Here is an 8,477-nt window from a genome sequence, read left to right as displayed (position 1 = left end):
TCAATCTAGTCTATCATTAGCACAATTTCAAAATGCACTCTGAGTTGTTTTTCTTAGCATCTCTATGGTCCTTTACATACAAGACACCATGAGACCATGAGACCGTGACACTTGATCAACCCAGAATGTGTCAATTCGCAGAGCTTCAGCTAAAGGAGATGCTGACTAAGATGCCAAACCTTGATGCTGGTACCACCAATTCAAAACCCAGGTACGTCATCTTGTTTCTATTTCTGAGTCAGCAGGTTTATTTGTTAATTTTAGATATTATTAATCTGGAGACACCAGTGTACACTGTGGTATGTTAAATGCACAGGACAGTCATTTTCTCTAACTTTTGGAAATTTATGGATAAATAATGGCTGTAAAAGTTAAATAAGGGAAATGTTTATAAAGTGGGAAAGAATGTTTATAAAATGGGAAAGAATGCTGTTTTATAGCTGGGCAGTGGTGGCACACAACTTTAATCCCAGCACTTGGGAGGCAGAGACAGGTGGATCTCTGAGTTTGAGGCCAGCCTGGTCTACAGAGTGAGTTCCATGACAGCCAGGGCTACACAGAGAAACCCTGTCTCGAAAAACCAAAAATAAAAAATAAAAATAAAAAAATGCCGTTTTATACTTTAGTTTCATGGTTCAGGATGCTGCATAGTAGAGGCTTTCTTTCTGAATTGTTCATATTCCTCATACAATACTTAATACAATTCTAATGCTGTTGACTTCGTCCATTTGTCTTCTTGTAGTAGCCTTCTTTGCCTTACTGCCCACAGGAGTTAATTGGAGTGAATAACACCTCACCTTCAAAGAACTTGGTACACTTTCAGGCCTGTCTTCACTAAGCCGGAAAGACTTTTCCAGCTTGGAAATCTGAAAGTCCATGTAGAAAATTTGTTGACAGCAAGAGAAAGAGAGTGTCCTCACTTCTTGGCAGAAGAGGAAGCAGAATGTAGTCACTCAGTTGTAATTCTCCTTTTCTGTTTTTTTACCTCTTCAGGACCTCAGTACAAGCGGAAGCACATGTAGGCCCGCTTTCTGCTTCCCACCCCCCTGTAGTATGTCGTCTCCAGAATCTTCCTCAGAATCATTCTTGCCTTAAGGACAACACAGGACTCCCTTAGTACCATCAAAATGCTACCACAGTGCCACTGTCAGACAATTGTATTAGAAATCAGTCAACTTGCTCCTTGAAAACACTATAGTGAAAATATATAGGCTGATAAGTTGAGAACTATCAAGTGTGGTAGGCTATAACTTTGAAATGTTTGTCATATTAGCACATTAAACAATTCAGTGAATGAACACAGTGTAGAAAAGTTTAGACTGAAAATTGGACCCACAAACTTGTCTCACTCCTGTACTCTATATAGAACTTCACTACATTATTTGTACTTTTTGAATGGTGGTAATAATTTCTTAAATTATTTTGCTTGACAGTTCGACACAGAAAGAAATGTAGCTATTTTCACCCCCTGTTTACTACACTTATCCTCTTCCTCTCTTGCTGGAGCACTGCTCAACAAGTCCCTATTTCTTCTATGAGGGTCCCATTATGATTTGTTAGTTTCTTTCCTGATCATAGGTGGAAAGTTGTTTAATGCAGCCGAGAAGCTGAGCAGTGGTCATACCACTGAAGAAATTACCAACAACTCTTCAAACAACTCTCAGCTGCCAATAGTACTCCAGGGAGGGACTCTCCTCTATGAGTGATGAAATGCTGATGGGACTAATAATGGGGCTGCCATGTAAGATACCCAGAACCAGAATGAGTTCTTCATCATCCTGTAAGATAGCCAGAGCTACAGGGAGTTCATCATCCTGTATAACAGCCAGAGCCACAGTGAATTCCTGAGAGAAACTTAGAGCCACAGTGACTTCCTGAGATATAGTCAGAGCCACACTGAGTTCCTATAAGATAGAACCACAGTGAGTTCCTGTGAGATAGACAGAGCCACAGTGAGTTCATATATCATATATGATATCCACAGCCACAGTGAGTTGCTGTGAGATAGGCAGAGCCACAGTGAGTTCGTATGTGATATCCAGAGCCACAGTGAGTTGCTGTGAGATAGGCAGAGCCACAGTGAGTTGCTGAGATAGACACAGCCACAGTGAGTTCACATAAGATATCCAGAGCCACAGTGAGTTGCTGAGATAGACACAGCCACAGTGAGTTGCTGTGAGATAGCAGAGCCACAGTGAGTTGCTATGAGGTAGCCAGAGCTGCACTGAATTCATGAGGGCAGAAGCTTTTTAGTGACCAGAAGATATCATTTTGCTGCACATCTGTATTTCTTCCAAGTACTTCAGGATGTTTAATTTATGTGTTTCCTCTCATTGACTATTTCATAGCAAAGCAAACTATAGCTAGTCTCATCTCCTTCTTGTTGCTGATACTATGGCTTTTAATGACTTTATTTTCACCAAGTATCATGAATTATTTTTTAAGAAGTTTCAGTGCCCCTGGCTGGGCCTCATGAGTGCTGAGGTTATAGGCTGTGCCATCTCACTGACCTAAAAACACACTTAAACCTCATTTTTATGTTACAGTATTAACAATGGCTTCACTTTCTTCTGTGTACGTTAATTGGGATCCATTCTTCATTTTCCTAGTAATCATACTTCATTTGGATATTGATGTTTTTATTGTAACAAAATGTAACTAATACAAATTTACCATCTTGAACACCTTTAGGACTACAGTGCAGTTCATAAATGTTTATGAGAGTACCTTGCTCCTAACAGCATTGACTCCTAGATTTGGTATTTTTTATTTGCTTGTTTTTTTTTTTATTTTCAAAACTAAAGTACTATACTAATTAAACATTTATCATCTGCTAATGTCTGAGCATGTCAATATTCATGTGCTGGAATCAATTTTTACATAATGCTGGGTTTTATAAAGACAAATGATTACAAAATAAAGTCCATAGTTACACATTCTGTTACTGGGCTGCCACCTTTAGGAGGTGCTGCTTTTGGTCTTTGGTTTAATAAAAAACAGGTATGCCTTGTTTTTTTTTTTTTTTTATCAAAGATGCTTGATCCATTGTGTGTTCAGATACTTCCCTTCCAGTGTTTCTTTCATGTTGTGATATTGATAAGTTATCTGCCAAGATGATGCTTCATCCCTATTTCTACCAGAACCACTAAGCAAGGGAATCGCTTTATTCTTTAAAGACCACTCTCAAGTTTCCATCCACATAATGCAAGTTAAAAGAAAAACAAACAAACAAACAAACAAACAAACAATAAAACTAAACAGTATCCCTTTCTTCCTTTTGTAGTGTCTGCCATTGCTGTTTTTCTCTCTGTCTCTCTATGAATCTGAATATTCTAGGTATACAGAGCAATTACATGCTCTCTCTTTCTCATTGCATGGTGTCATATCAACAGTAGCCACCCACATTGCATTATGCAGAATACTCTTGGTTATAAATATAATCACATTCTTGTGGGCAGATTCAATAGAATGTCATTTCATTCTCCTTCTCCATTTGCTTTTGGTTTGTTGCCATATTTTAAGAATTGTGAATATTAACGTCAGGAATAAAAATACTAAAATATTTCTCTGATGTGTTTTTTTTATTATGTATATTCTCCATCACATTTCAAATGCTATTCCAAAAGTCGCTCATACCCTCCCCCCACCACTCCCCTACCCACCCACTCCCACATCTTGGCCATGGCATTCTCCTGTACTGAGGCATATAAAGTTTGCAAGACCAAGGGGCCTCTCTTCCCAATGATGGCCAACTAGGCCATCTTCTGCTACATATGCAGCCAGAGACAGGAGCTCCAGGGGTATTGGTTAGTTCATATTGTTGTTCCACCTATAGGGTTGCATATCCGTTTATCACCTTGAGTACTTTCTCTAGCTCCTCCATTGGGGTCTCTGTGTTCCATCCAATAGCTGACTGTGAGCATCCACTTCTGTGTTTGCCATGCATAGTCTCACAAGAGACAGCTATATCAGGGTCCTTTCAGCAAAATCTTGCTGGTATATGCAATGGTGTCAGGATTTGGAGGCTGATTATGGGATGGATCCCCGGGTGTGGCAGTCTCTAGATGGTCCAGCCTTTCATCTCAGCTCCAAATGTTGTCTGTGTAACTCCTTCCATGGGTGTTTTGCTCCCAATTCTAAGAAGGGGCAAAGTGCCCACACGTTGGTCTTCATTCTTCTTGAGTTTCATGTGTTTTGCAAATTGTATCTTTTATCTTGGGTATTCTAACTTTCTGGGCTAATATCCAATTATCAATGAGTACATATCATGTGAGTTCTTTTGTGATTGGGTTATCTCACTCAGGAGGTTCATCCATTTGCCTAGGAATTTCATAAATTCATTCTTCTTAATAGCTGAGTAGTACTCCATTGTGTAAATGAACCACATTTTCTGTATCCATTCCTCTGTTGAGGGACATCTGGGTTCTTTCCAGCTTCTGGCTATTATAAATAAGGCTGCTATAAACATAATGGAGCATGTGTCCTTCTTACCGGTTGGAACATCTTCTGGATATATGCCCAGGAGAGGTATTGTGGGATCCTCTGGTAATACTATGGACAATATTCTGAGGAGCCGCCAGACTGGTTTCCAGAGTGGTTGTACAAGCCTGCAATCCCACCAACAATGGAGTGTTCCTGTTTCTCCACATCCTCGCCAACATCTGCTGTCACCTGAATTTTTGATCTTAGCCATTCTGACTGGTGTGAGATAGAATCTCAGGGTTGTTTTGATTTGCATTTCCCTGATGATTAAGGATGCTGAACATTTTTTTCAGGTGCTTCTCAGTCATTCGGTATTCCTCAGGTGAGAATTCTTTGTTTAGCTCTGAGTCCCATTTTTTAATGGGGTTATTTGATTTTCTGGAGTCCACCTTCTTGAGTTCTTTATATATATTGGATATTAGTTCCCTATCTGATTTAGGATTGGTAAAGATCCTTTCCCAATCTGTTGGTGGCTTTTTTGTCTTATTGACAGTGTCTTTTGCCTTGCAGAAGCTTTGCAATTTTATGTGGTCCCATTTGTAGATACTCGATCTTACAGCCCAAGCCATTTCTGTTCTATACAGGAATTTTTCCTTTGTGCCCATATCTTCGAGGTTTTCCCCCATTTTCTCCTCTATAAGTTTCAGTGTCTCTGATTTTATATGGAGTTCCTTGATCCACTTAAATTTGATGTTAGTACAAGAAGAAGAATGGATCAATTCGCATTCTTCTAAGTTGTAACCTACAGTTGTGCCAGCACCATTTGTTGAAAATGCTGGTCCCCCCCCACCCCCCACTGGATGGTTTTAGCTCCCTTGTCAAAGTTCAAGTGACCTTAGGTGTGTGGGTTCATTTCTGGGTCTTCAATTCTATTCCATTGGTCCCCTTGTCTGTCGCTATAGCTATACCAGTACCATGCAGTTTTTATGACAATTGTTCTGTAGTACAGCTTTAGGTCAGTCATGGCGATTCCACCAGAGGTTCTTTAATCATTGAGAAGAGTTTTTGATATCCTAGGGTTTTTGATATTCCAGATGAATACGCAGATTCCCCTTTCTAATTCGTTGAAGAATTGAGTTGAAATTTTGATGGGGATTGCATTGAATCTGTAGATTGCTTTTGGCAAGATAGTCTTTTTTATTATATTGATCCTGCCAATCCATGAGCATGGGAGATCTTTCATCTTCTAAGATCTTCTTTGATTTCTTTCTTTAAAGACTTGAAGTTCTTATCATACAGATCTTTCACTTCCTTAGTTAGACTCACAACAAGGAATTTTATATTATTTGTGACTATTGTGAAGGGTGTTTTTCCCTAATTTCTTTCTCAGTCTGTTTATCCTTTGTGTAGAGAAAGGCCATTGACTTGTTTGAATTAATTTTATATCCAGCTACTTCACTGAAACTGTTTATCAGGTTTAGGATTCCTCTGGTGGAATTTTTGGGGTCACTTATATATACTATCATATCATCTGTAAATAGTAATATTTTGGCTTCTTCCTTTCCAATTTGTATCCTCTTGATCTCCTTTTGTTGTCGAATTGCTCTGGATAGGACTTCAAATACTATATTGAATAGGTAAGGAGAAAGTGGGCAGCCTTGTCTAGGCCCTAATTTTAGTGGGATTGCTTCCAGCTTCTCACCATTTACTTTGAGGTTGGCTGCTGGTTTGCTGTAGATTGCTTTTATCATATTTATTAATGGGCCTTGAATACCTGATATTTCCAAGATTCTTGATATTTATCAAGAATCGGTGTTAGATTTTGTCAAATGCTTTCTCAGCATCTAACGAGATGGTCATGTGGTTTTTGTCTTTGAGTTTGTTTATATAGTGGATTACGTTGATGGATTTCCATGTATTAAACCATCCAGGCATCCCTGGATTGTAACGTACTTGGTCAGGATGGATGATTGTTTTGATGTGCTCTTGAATTCAGTTAGTGAGAAATTTATTGAGTAATTTTGCATTGGTATTCATAAGGGAAATTGATCTGAAGTTCTCTATCTTTATTGGGTTTTTCTGTGGTTTAGGTATCAGAGTAATTGTGGCTTCATAGAATGAATTGGGTAGAGTACCTTTTGTTTCTATTTTGTGGAATAGTTTGAGAAAAACTGGAATTAGATCTTCTTTGAAGGTCTGATAGAACTCTGCACTAAACCCATTAGTTCCTGGGCTTTGTTTGGTTGGGAGACTATTAATGACTGCTTCTATTTCTTTAGGGGATATAGGACTGTTTATGTCATTAATCTGATCCTGATTTAACTTTGGTACCTGATATCTGTCTAGAAATTTGGCCATTTCATCCAGGTTTTCCAGTTTTGTTGAGTATAGCCTTTTGTAGAAGGATCTGATGGTGTTTTGGATTTCTTCAGGATCTGTTGTTATGTCTCCCTTTTCATTTGTGATTTTGTTAATTAGGATACTGTCCCTGTGCCCTCTAGTGAGTCTGGTAAGAGTTTATCTATCTTATTGATTTTCTCAAAGAACCAGCTCCCATTTTGGTTGATTCTTTGAATAGTTCTCCTTGTGTCCACTTGGTTGATTTTGCCCCTCAGTTTGATTCCTGCTGTCTACTCCTCTTGGGTGAATTTTCTTCTTTTTGTTCTAGAGCTTTTGGGTGTGTTGTCAAGCTACTAGTGTGTGCTCTCTCTAGGTTCTTTTTGGAGGCACTCAGAGCTATGAATTTTCCTTTTAGAAATGCTTTCATTGTGTCCCACAAGTTTGCGTATTTTTTGGCTTCATTTTCATTAAACTCTAAAAAGTCTTTAATTTCTTTCTTTATTATGTCCTTGACCAAGGTATCATTGAGGAGAGTGTTGTTCAGTTTCCACGTGAATGTTGGGTTTCTATTATTTATGTTGTTATTGAAGATTAGCCTTAGTCCATGGTGATCTGATAAGATGCATGGGACAATTTCAATATTTTTGTATCTGTTGATACAATTATATGTTCAATTTTGGAGAAGGTACCATGAGGTGTTGAGAAGAAGGTATATTCTTTTGTTTTAAGATAAAATGTTCTATAGATATCTGTTAAATCCACTTGTTTCATAACTTCTGTTTGATGTGTTGTTTTTAATTATTTTGTTTAAATACACAGATTGGTCCCTGAAATGGATAAATACTATATTGTATGTCATGCTTCCTATATAGCAATTCACCACAGCCAATAGTGCAGTAGGATTCTGATTACAACTCTTCCTTGCTAATACATGTTATTAAAATTTTTATAACATTTATTTGTGCATGTGTGTGTGTCCATATGCCAATCCTATATAGAGCCAAAAGACAATTTGTGGAATGTGTCACTTTTCTTCTTTTATCATGGAACCCAAGGATCAGACTGATGTCTTCAGCCTTGTCAGCAAGTGTATTGACTCATTGAGTCATATCAACATCCTTTCTGATAAATTTTAAATCTCTTAATGTGTGCAAGGCATATAATGTCATCATTTATATACTATCTTATGTACTTCCACCCTTGTTTTGAAAATGATACAACAAATGCAACTGTAGAAAGAATGGGTTTGCTGTGTTTCAGAGTTTTGTTGCTACAATCCATCATGATGGACATTAAGTTTCCAGGAACTTATGGCTTTGTGCTCATAACCTAAAAGAAGAGAGTGATGGGTTCTGATGTACAACTTTTTATCCAGGCCTTAGATTTTGGATATGATCCTTCCCACTATTAGGCTAGGCCTTCCTGTATCATGTGACCTAATCAACATAATGCTTCACTGGCTTGGTCAGAGGCTTCTCACTAAGATACTTTAGATTCTGTAAAGTTGGGTATTAAAAGCTGACCATTACAATTACAGTTTTGTTTCATCTCACTGCTAAATTCAGAGCTAAATTCCCTGTTGTTGCTGTTTCTTTTTTTTTTCTTTCTAGTAATGTGGATATCATATGAGCCCTAAAGTTTAAAACTACAGCTTGATACTCCATATCACTTCAATTTACTACCACTTTAATTTAAATAACATTCTCCATTAAAGA

This window comes from Mus musculus, chromosome 9 (assembly GCF_000001635.26).
Source record: "Mus musculus strain C57BL/6J chromosome 9, GRCm38.p6 C57BL/6J".
Lineage (NCBI taxonomy): Eukaryota > Metazoa > Chordata > Mammalia > Rodentia > Muridae > Mus > Mus musculus.
Note: the sequence above shows the minus strand (reverse complement) of the source record.